The sequence below is a fragment of the Diceros bicornis genome, chromosome 23, assembly GCF_020826845.1.
Source record: "Diceros bicornis minor isolate mBicDic1 chromosome 23, mDicBic1.mat.cur, whole genome shotgun sequence".
Lineage (NCBI taxonomy): Eukaryota > Metazoa > Chordata > Mammalia > Perissodactyla > Rhinocerotidae > Diceros > Diceros bicornis.
The window spans coordinates 57523138-57534529 of NC_080762.1; the positions used below are offsets into that span (position 1 = coordinate 57523138).

Below are 11392 nucleotides of genomic sequence, written 5' to 3' on the forward strand. Positions count from 1 at the left end.
GGCGCCACCTTCTGGAGGAGGGGTGTTGCGGCAGTCAGAAGATGACAAATAAGAGTGTTGTCATTATTCTCAGATTGAGGGGCAAGGTGTGTCCTCCTCCCCCCAGACGTGCTGGAGCCTACTGGAGTCAGTCTTTCTGTGAGCCAGTGGGATTGCCAGGTGTTCCAAAACTAAGCCATTCCAGGGCCCGAACATTAAGGAAGCAACTGTATAACGTGCATTGGGGGAGGGATGGAGACCGTAAGTGCAAAGGCCCTGAGGCAGGATGGGTGGGTGGAGTTCTATGGATGGAGATAAGGCCAGTAGTGGTGTGGGGGGCAGAATAGTGAAGAAAGGTTCTTTCCTCTACTCCGATCCTCCTCCTAGTTTTTCCATCTCTGTTCCACGTGGTTTAGACTTTTAAATCAGACCTGTTTTCTAGCTATTAATCTCCATTTCCTTCACTCTGAAATAAGAACACCTTTCTCTTTGGGCTATCAGAAGGTTGATGTGAGCTCATGCCCATAGAGTGCCCAGCACAGTGGGTATTCAATATGCATTCTCTCTCCCCCTTCGTGACCACAGGCTCCACCTGAGAATCCTGGGTGCCAGGCCTTCTTCTTAGGTCTGGCCAGAGGCCTGGCATTCCCTTCTCCCTGAGAGACGGGGGCAGCCTGTCTCTGACTTATTTTCTGTCTCCACAGGATAATGCACAATGAAGTAAACGAGACAGAGAGCATCCAGGAAAACATAGCCATGGAGGGCATGATTGTCGAAGGCTGTGAGACCCTCCTGGACACCAGCCAGACTTTTGTGAGATGGGGCATGGCACCCTGCCTCCCCCCAACATCAAGGTAGGCCCCAGCAGTGGTGGCATTCGGGGACACCACCAGTTGGTTTGGCTCCCATGTGCCAAAACCTACCAGCGTGATTGCGGAGTATTCCGGGGCTGCTGGAGGAATGTGACAGCTGTATGTAGATGTCGGTGTCTGCACACATGGATGCAGATATTACTGGTGTTCACAGTTCCCTTCTCTCCAGATGTACACATGATTCTTCCCAGATGCCCTTGATGTGTCTGTGGATGTCATAGTAAACACTGACATGTCCTTTTGGGGAGAGAGGAGTGGAGGATGAAGACAGATACTGATTGGCCCCATGAATCACAAGCATGTTCAGCATCCGAGGGGAAGTCGTGTGGGTCAGTCCTTCTGTCCCTTGCTCATCATCCTTGGCCCCTTGCAGGAGGCTGTGATCACAGTGGTTCTCACGGGTAGGAGGTTTCCTTCACCCTCAGCCTCCACTCGCCTTGGGAGCGGTGTTTGAGAGGCACAGCCCTGTGAGGGGGCAGCTAGAGGCTGTGACTGAGGGGACTGACTTCCAACTCGGAGACGTTAGAGCTGCAAGACATTTGAGGGTCACCTCTTCAGATTCCACTTGCTGTGGGACCCTCAGCTTCTGCTTGCATGCCCCCGAGGTGACCTCCACCTCAGATGGGCCTCCTGAGTTCCTTCTATCCAGCCCTGGAACTCTCTGAGCAGATGAAAATCTCAAAGGCTGTGCAGCTGCCTTTGGCCCCTGCTGCCCTTAGCAAGGGTATCGTCGACTTGAAGTTTTGTCCTGAACCCCTGTGTGTGGCCCCCTGTGCCCTTTCCCTAGGCCGACCCTGTGACCTGCTGAGCGCAGGGCCATCCTCCCTGTCCTGGCTCCCCCTGAGCTGCATTGGGCCTAAGCTGGAAGTGACCAAAGAATGACTTCTCCTGGGGTGGGCAGTGTCACCACAGTCTAGGAATCTGCTCCGTTGCCCTGAGCCTAAGCATTTCCTCCCCTCCTGATGGGCTGGGCTGGATGTGGAGAACAGACAAGGGAGCCCAGCAAGGTTCCAGGCAGTGATGGACGTGGGCAGGAGGCAGGGTGGTGGCCCAGAGCAGGCCTGGGGAGATGGAGCGTCAGGGAGGGTTTCCCGAGGAAGCATCACTGGAGTCGAGTCTTGAAGGGTAAATAGGAGTGCACAGGGTGGATGGGGTGAAGGAAAAGCCTTCCAGGCCAAGGAGCAGCACTCAGGAGACACAGGTATCTTGCCCTGGAGCTAGAGTGTGAGCAGTGAGGGGAGACGATGGTAAGGAAGGAGAACTGCTGGAGCAGTCTGCTGGCGGGCCTTGAAGACCTGAGTCTTGAGGACAGTGAGGAGCTGCTGAAGTAAGTGGGGAGAGGAGGCCTGGAGCACATCTTAGGGGAGCAGGGACTGCAAATGGGTTCATCACAGTCCCCTGCTCTGCCCGGGAGTGGCTTCGGAGTGCACATTGTTGAGGACTGGTGGCTCTGCAGCCAAGCATGTCATGAACTGATGGGTGATGTCTGCTGCGGCTGTGTGTGGCAACAGGTGCCCTGTGTCTCTTGCTCATCCCTCTGGGCCAGAGCCAGCTCCACACTTGTTCAGCCTCCTGCTCATCACGACCCAGCCCTAAAGAGGTACAGCCTTTTAGATACAGGATACAACCTTCCTTAGAAAGGGAGTACAAACAATACCTTAGTTGGCCTAAATTCAGCCACAAATTAAGAAAGTCTTCAGGTTCAACAATATACTTATCTTAATTTCAATCACAGAAACTAACTCCTAATCTAATGCTGCATTAATCTATTAATTCATAGAAGTAGTACTGTTACTATGAGGGACAAGAATTATTTCTCCTTGCATAATCTTATATCAGAACAGATAATCACCGAAAGTTGACAATAAAATAAATTCAACCCAATAATCATTTATTACATTAATCGTTAACCCAACACAGGTAGGCATTCAAGGAAAGATTTCAAAAAGTAAGAGAAACTCGGCAAACACAGCCCTCACCTGTTTACCAAAAGCATCTCCTCTGGCATTTCTGGTGTTACAGGCACTGCTTGCCCAGTGACACGGTGTAAAGGCCGCAGTGACTGGACCCTGCAAAGGCAGCATCATCATTTGTTGTCTAAATGAGGGCTTGTATGAACGGCCACTCGAGGGTTTTACTCTCTCTTACTTTTAATCAGTGATATTGACCTTTCCCTGAAGAGGCAGGAATGAGAAAATAAGACGAGAAGACCCTATGGAGCTTCAATTAATTAAAAAAAAAACCAAAGGTAAGCCAAATCAAGGGATAACAAAACTTAAATGGACTAACAATTTTGGTTGGGGTGACCTCAGAGAAGAAAATAACCTCTGAGTCATTAAAATTTAGACCAGCTAATCAAAATATTTTATCACTTATTGATCCAAAGTGTTGATCAACAGAACAAGTTACCCTCGGGATAACAGAACAATCCTATTCTAGAGTCCATATCCACAATAAGGCATATGACCGCGATGTTGCATCAGGAAATCCCAGTGGTGTAGCCACTGTTAGTGGCTCATTTGTTGAACAATTCAAGCCCTACGTGATCTGAGTTCAGACCAGAGTAATCCAGTCGGTTTCTATCTATTCCATATTTCACCCAGTACGAAAGTGCAAGAGAAACAAGGCGTACTTTAAAAAAGCACATTCAAACTAATAGATGATGTAATCTTAATCTAATATATATGTGTATATAGCCCTGCCTATGAACGGGGTTTGCTAGGGTGGTTGATTACTTGCATAAAACATAAACCTTTATAGCCTTTATGTGTATATAGCCCTGCCTATGAACGGGGTTTGTTAGGGTGGCTCATTAATTGCATAAAATGTAAACCTTTATAGCCAGAGGTTCAATATTTCTCCCTAACAACATGTTCATAATCAATCTTCTCTTATTAATTGTCCCCAATCTACTTTCCATAGCATTCCTTACACTAATTGAATGAAAAGTATTAGTTTATATATGACTCTGTAAAGGACCACATCATTGGCCCCATGATCTGTGGAGACACCAGTATTTACATCAGTGTAACAAGGCCATCAGCTGGAGTTCACATTGGAAAAGGTACCCAGGAAGACACCCTACAAAGGACCCACTAGCACACAACAGAACAAGTAATGTGGACTTTTGTCAATGAGCATGTGAAAACGTACCCGGGAAGGCACCCTACAAAGGATCCACTAGCACACAACTGAACCAGTAATGTGGACTTTTGTTGATGACCATGTGAAAATGTACCTAGGAAGACACCCTACAAAGGACCCACTAGCACACAACTGAACAAGTCATGTGGACTTTTGTCGATGACCTAGTATTTAAAATGGTAGGATAAAGATGCAGGACTCTAAAGTGTTCATGGAAATGCTGAATGTACAGTTCAGAAACAAAGAATAATCAACAAGGTAAACCAACTACAATAGATTTGTAATTGCTTACATGTACACAGTAAGAGTTTTTGCTGAACAATTAAGTATTCAGGTATTTGTCTTGATGAAAACATGAAACTTTATGTTGAATAAAAATGGGCCATTTTCCTGTGTTAGTACATTACTACTCATCACTTAGCCAATTGCTATAGTTAATGGAGTTATAAACATAATTACAAAGGCATGTATCCATCTGGAAATTGTAGGGCCAAAAATAATGTTTTCAATATTATGTATTAGAATATGTATATACATAACAAGGATGAGAGAAAACTTTGATTAAAGCAGATTAAAATGTAATCTAATCTTAAAAGAGTAAAAAGGGTCTCAGTCCTGGGAGACTGGGGATAGGCAGTAAAATTTCATAGAATTCTGAGACTGGAAATGGGCTATTCCCTACTTTCATTTTTTTGTTGTCATTGCCAAGGGAATTTGGCCACCAAGAACAGAGAGATGGAGGGGAAAGAGGACATGGAAGGATATTGCAGACATGGGAAGGGTTCCATTTTCAGGACACCTTAGAGCAGCCGGCTGTCCATATTCTTTCTTTCTATCTATCTATCTATCTATCTATCTATCATCTATCTATCTATCTATCTATCTATCTATTTATTTATTTTTGTGAGGAAGATCAGCCCTGACCTAACATCCATGCTAATCCTCCTCTTTTTGCTGAGGAAGACCAGCTCTGAGCTAACATTTATGGCCAATCCTCCTCCTTTTTTTTCCCGCAAAGCCCCAGTAGATAGTTGTATGTCATAGTTGCACATCCTTCTAGTTGCTGTATGTGGGACGTGGCCTCAGCATGGCCGGAGAAGTGGTGTGTTGGTGCGCGCCCGGGACCTGAACCCTGGCTGCTGATAGTGGAGTGTGCACGTAACCACTAAGCCAGGAGGCCGGCCCAGGTTATCCATATTCTAGATCATGTAACACAAAGAATTTCCCCTGGGAGATGCCGTCTGTAGCTCTTCCCTCCCAATTTCCACTCATTGCTCTTGGTGAGATCATCCTAAATGAGAACAGGATGGGAGGAAGACAGAGCTGCCTGGAGAAAAGCCTATCTTGTAAATTGACCCTGCTCTGGAGCTGGCTGGGCAGAGGACAGGAGGTGCATGATGGATACCGGCCCCTCTTCGGTTCAGGGACTTTCCTTTATTGCCCAAAGCACTGGCTGTTAACACTGAGGTTCACTGAAGGCTAATGGGATGAGGTGTGAGACTAAGGTGTCAATAAATCACTTGATGCAACATGTTTTCATGTGTATCAATATGTGCATAACTACAAAGAAGGGCCCTAATGTCTTCATGATCCTTAAGTGAAATCTGACTCACACCCATTCAGGAATCATTGGCAATAACGTGTAATGTAGAAGAAAGATCGTCAATCTAAATGAACTTATCCACACACTCAGTGTCCTAGTCAGTATGAGATGCTGTAACAAAAATACCATAGACTGGGTACTTTATTTTTTTTTGCTGAGGAAGATTCATCATGAGCTAACATCCATGCCAGTCTTCCTCTATTTTGTATGTGAGTCACCCCCACAGCATGGCTGCTGATGCTGGTGTAGGTCTGTGTCCAGAAACCAAACCCAGGCTACCGAAGAGGAGCTCAGTGAACTTAACCACTAGGCAGTGGGGCAGCCCCATAGACGGGGCACTTTTGGGGTTTTTCTTTTTTTTTTTGTGAGGAAGCTCAGCCCTGAGCTAAGATCCGATGCCAATCCTCCTCCTTTTGCTAAGGAAGATAGGCCCTGGGCTAACATCTGTGCCCATTTTCCTCTACTTTTTATATGGGATTCCGCCACAGCATGGCTTGACAAGTGGTGCATCAGTGTGCATCCGGGATCCGAACCTGTGTACCCTCTGGCTGCCAAAGTGGAGCATGCACACTTAGCCACTGAGCCACGGGGCCGTCCCTAGACTGGGCATTTTTAACAACAGAAATGCATTCCTCACAATTCTGAAGACTGGAATGTTCAAGATCTAGGTTCAAGCTGATTTGTTTTTGGTGAGAGCTTTCTTCCTGTTTTGCAGGACAGCTTCTTGCTCTACCCTCATCTGGCAGAGAGAGCTCTGGCCCTCCATCTCCTTGTAAGGGCACTAATCCCATCATGGGGGCTTCACACTCATGGCCTCATCTAAGCTAATTAACTCCCAAAGGCCCCAATTCCAAATACCCTCACATCGGGGATTAAGATTTTAACGTATGAAATTGGGTTACATAGACATTCAGTCCATAGCATTCATGAAACCAACAATTAACAAATATTTATAGAAGTCATACAGCCCCAACTGAAGAATGTTCTGGAGATCATGTGGCAAATGGTACAATGGCCTTCCCTTCACAGAGTCTTCTAGTGGAGGCAATAAAAATTAACATCCAAACAAAGCTTGTGATATTAAAAAGCTAACATAGATCAATTATGACAGATTATACTTTTAATTGTTTTTCTGGTAAGACAGGTTTGATTATCAGAATCCAGATTAAGCAAATTCCCCTGGGTGAGGGCATGTGTGGCAATCTCACCTAAAAAGGCTCTTTCCTTCTTGAAATTTTATTTCATATAGTCCTGTTTGCTTCCACATCCCTTTGGTGTTCTCAAACATACAGTATTTATTAAATCAATGTTTAATTGTTGCTCTGCCTTTACCACATCTGACTGGAAGCAGAAGTTACTGGACTTGGCTGGAACCAAATTTCAATTCATTTTTCCTCCTCTTTCTGCTCAGACTCTCTTCTCTCATCGTTGAAATAGCAAATGTCTTAGGGGAGAAGCTGTATGGAGCTGGTGCTCACAATCTTGTGCTTCCCTCGTCTCAGAGATTATAGACTCCCAAGTCCTGTCTGCACAGGATGTTCTCTGACCCTTCACACAGCTGCTCTGTGTGCTTTGTCCTGCTTTTCTAGCTGCCCAAGGAAAGCTACTCAGTAAAAGTGGAACCTGCAGTTATTTTACCCTGAAATGTTTTAAATGTTTTAAACCAATGAATATTTGTCATTTTTCAATGAGTATTTCTATAATTTTATAAGAAACATTTAAATAGGAATTTTAACAGCAATATGGCTGTTCTTTGGCCAGAATTCCATGTCATTCATTGTTTGGAATTATATCTAAGCTTTGATGCACTCTCCTCAGTGTCTTTTAAAATATCACTGTTCCTTACATTTAAATATCTTGTGATGAGTTTGTATCAGTCACCTCCTTTGTACCATTTCAGATCCTCTTGGGTCCTCATACCCTTGAGTCACATGTCATTTAGCAACCAGCTTTACAGTTATCATATTTGCTTTATGCGGTTGTCTCCTGACTGCTCCCCACATTTTGTCCCTGTACCCTCTGCCTCTCCCTCTCTCCCCGGGGTGTCCATGTTGATGCTGAGGTGTGAAAAACCTCCTGATCAAGCCCATACGTACACAGCCACGTTCCTTGTTGTGTGGATGTGTGTGTGTTCAGCAATTCTGTATGGTCACAGGGTGCATGTCTATTATGGCATCCACGTGAAGGTGTGTTTTGTTGATGTCTGTGTGTGTTTAGAGAGTTCAAGTCACTGTGGGCTCTGAGACAGTGAGTGGTCTGTATGTGTGTGTGTTTGTGTATATGTTCTGAGTATCAGTGTGCATTATCAGGTGTAGTTTACAGTCTGAATGCTGCTGGTCATTTGCGAATAGTGTGTATGTGGGTGTGGGTGTGTGTTGTCAGCATTTCCACGTGTTCAGAGGATGTCTGTCATTGTGGGAATGTGTGGAATAAATATGTTTTTAGAGATCAGTGTGGGCTCCAACACTGTTTGCCTGTTAATAGTTCAACACTCTACACCCCTGAGGAAACACTGAATCCAGACAGACACAGGCCCCATCAGGCCCACAGAGATCCTACTCAGCTGTTTTCCTCCCCATCACAGAAATATGAATGGGTAGCCAAGGACCACTTGATATTTGAGGAATTCCTCTAGCATGAAAGATGGAGCAAGAAACACATACACTGAAGTGAGGGACTAAAAGAGCAACAAGGAAATCCAGAGATCATAGTGAAACTTCAGTTGCGTATCTAGTAACATCTTCAAAACAATTAGAGATGGACCAGTCCCATGGCCTAGTGGTTAAGTTCAGAGAACTCCACTTCAGCAGCCCAGGTTCAGTTCCTGGGCATGGACTTACACCACTCATCAGTGGCCAGGCTGTGCCGGCAACCCACACACAAAGTAGAGGAAGACTGACACAGATGTTAGCTCAAGGTGAATCTTCCTTAGCAAAAAGAAGCAGGTTGGCAACAGATGTTAGCTCAGGGTGACTCCTCCTCAGCAAAGAAAAAAAAAAAAAGAAGATAAAACATCCATTAAGTGTATATATATGTATTGATGTTACCACACAATATTGAGGTTCTCTTGCCCAATGCACATTAAAAAAGCCAATTATTCTGGCATCAGCTCTTGGGAAAAGAATTGTAGCTTTATTTTGTGAGATTGATCTGCAAGGAAACAGGGGGCATGTGTCTGTCTCAGATCTGTCTCCCCGATCCAGGGCTTGGGGCACAATTTATGGGATGAAGGGCAGGGTGATCTGACATGTGGAGGTAGATGATTGGAAGTAAGGAGAAGTGAGGTAATTGATTTTCTTTTTCTACAATGTATTAAGATTTATTATAAAGCAGTTTAATCAAATATTAAGATATTGGCTTAGGGGTGAAGGTATTTTTTTGTTTGTTTTTTTAATTTTTTGTTTATTTCAGCAACATTGGTTTATAACATTGTATAAATTTCAGGTGTACATCATTATACTTCTATGTCTGTATAGATTACATCATGTTCATCATCCAAATACTAATTACAACCCATCACCACACACATGTGCCGAATTATCCCTTTCTCCCTCCTCCCTCCCCCCTTCCCCTCTGGTAACCACCAATCCAATCTCTGTCTCTATGTGTTTGTTTATTGTTGTTATTATCTACTACTTAATGAAGGAAATCATACGGTATTTGACCTTCTGCCTCTGACTTATTTCACTTTGCATAATACCCTCGATGTCCATCCATGTTGTCACAAATGGCTGGATTTCATCGTTTCTCATGGCTCAGTAGTATTCCATTGTGTATATATACCACATCTTCTTTAGCCATTCATCCCTTGATGGGCACTTAGGTTGCTTCCAAGTCTTGGCTATTGTGAATAATGCTGCAGTGAACACATTGGTGTTTTCAAGTTCTTTGGATAAATACCCAGCAGTGGAATAGCTGGATCATATGGTAGTTCTATCCTTAACTTTTTGAGGAATCTCCATACTGTTTTCCATAGTGGCTGCACCAGTTTGCACTCCCACCAGCAGTGTATGAGAGTTCCCTTCTCTCCACATCCTCTCCAACACTTGTTGTTTCCTGTCTTGTTAATTATAACCATTCTGACGGGAGTGAGGTGATATCTCATTGTAGTTTTGATTTGCATTTCCCTGGTAGTTAATGATGTTGAACATGTTTTCATGTGCCTGTTGGCCATCTGTATATCTTCTTTGGAGAAATGTCTGTTCAGGTCTTTTGCCCATTTTTTAATTGGCTTGGTAGTTTTTTTGTTGTTGCGATGCACGAGTTCTTTATATATTTTGGAGATTAACCCCTTATCGGATGTATGGTTTGCAAATATCTTCTCTCAATTTTTAGGTTGTCTTTTCGTTTTGTTGATGGTTTCCTTTGCTGTGCAGAAGGTTTTAGTTTGATGTAGTCCCATTTGTTTATTTTTTCTATTGTTTCTCTTGCCCCATCAGACATGGTGCTTGAAAATATGTTGCTAAGACCGATGTCAAAGAACGTACTGCCTATGTTTTCTTCTAGAAGTTTCATAGTTTCAGGTCTTACATTTAAGTCTTTAATCCATTTTGAGTTAATTTTTGTGTACGGTGTAAGGTAATGGTCTACTTTCATTTTTTTGCATGTGGCTGTCCAGTTTTCCCAACACCATTTGTTGAAGAAACTTTCTTTTCTCCATTGTATGTTCTTGGCTCCTTTGTTGAAGATTAGCTGTCCACAGATGTGTGGGTTTATTTCTGGGTTTTCGCTTCTATTCCATTAATCGATGTGTCTGTTTTTGTGCCAGTACCATGCTGTTTTGGTTACTATAGCTTTGTAGTATATTTTGAAATCAGGGAGTGTGATACCAGAAGTGAGGTAATTGATGATCTGTGTAAGCATAGTCAAGGTTCATGGCTCTTCATTGGATATGTGTTCACAAATTGGTAGTGTTACCATGATCTGAGGATGGAGTTTTTAGCTCCCTGATGTTAAAGAGGTCACTTATCAAGCATTTGTGCAGGCCCAGTTGATAGGTTGGTGGTCTCAACGGGCCTGAACTGGATGAGGGATCTCAGTTCCTGAAAGAAAACTCTTAACTACTCTGTTGATAAGATTAGGTCAGTTGAACTCGTCCTGGAGGGCCCATGGTTATGTTGGTATATGCGTATATATGCATACGCATGACATTATCTGTATATGTGTTAACTGTAGAGTATACACAAAGCCAGACTGTAGTTAAAGTGGTCAGGACAGATTTTAGTCAGTAATATACCACTGCAATAGGGAAGAGGGAACAGGGTGAACTGAACTCAATTTTGTTGTACGGAGGTGACTGAGCATTTGAAAGGGAGAGTGAGGCAGTAGGCAGGGGGTGAGCATGGGCTCAGAAGAGTCAGGGAGGGAAAGTTACAGAGTGTTGGTCAGTGCAGTGTGATCTGGCCAGTTGTGTTTGCTAGTTGGAAATGATCAAAGTTTCACTTCTCTCCTCTCACTGAGTCTGGGAGACAGACACCCTGTCCTCTTCTCAAGGAATGGTTTTCAGGACCTTGAGAAATGCAGTTATAGGAGACACATATACAACTCGAAAGGACAGAGGAAAGATTCACAGTTGTAAGCACTTTTGGGTAAATGCTCTAAGAAAGGGATGTCAGGGGCCAATGATCAAGTGTTGGCCAGAACAGTCAATTCTTTTGGCTGCCTTGAGCATTCTCAGGCAGGCACTTTAAGGGGGCAGGGGTCATCCTAGGGATGTGGATTTGAGCTGTTAGAGACTATGTCAGCGTTTAAGTCTTATAATGTGTGTGTGTGGTGAAATCATTTGTGCTGAGAG

At 44.0% G+C, this 11392-nt stretch overlaps 1 long non-coding RNA gene across 1 annotated transcript; it reads left to right on the forward strand.

The window, feature by feature from the left end:
• The first annotated feature begins 758 nt into the window (after positions 1–758).
• On the forward strand, positions 759–3873 carry LOC131420615 (uncharacterized). Its single transcript, XR_009223601.1, has 3 exons — positions 759–833; positions 3010–3099; positions 3774–3873. It is a non-coding gene; the product is annotated as an uncharacterized LOC131420615 (long non-coding RNA).
• Positions 3874–11392: the final 7519 nt, after the last annotated feature.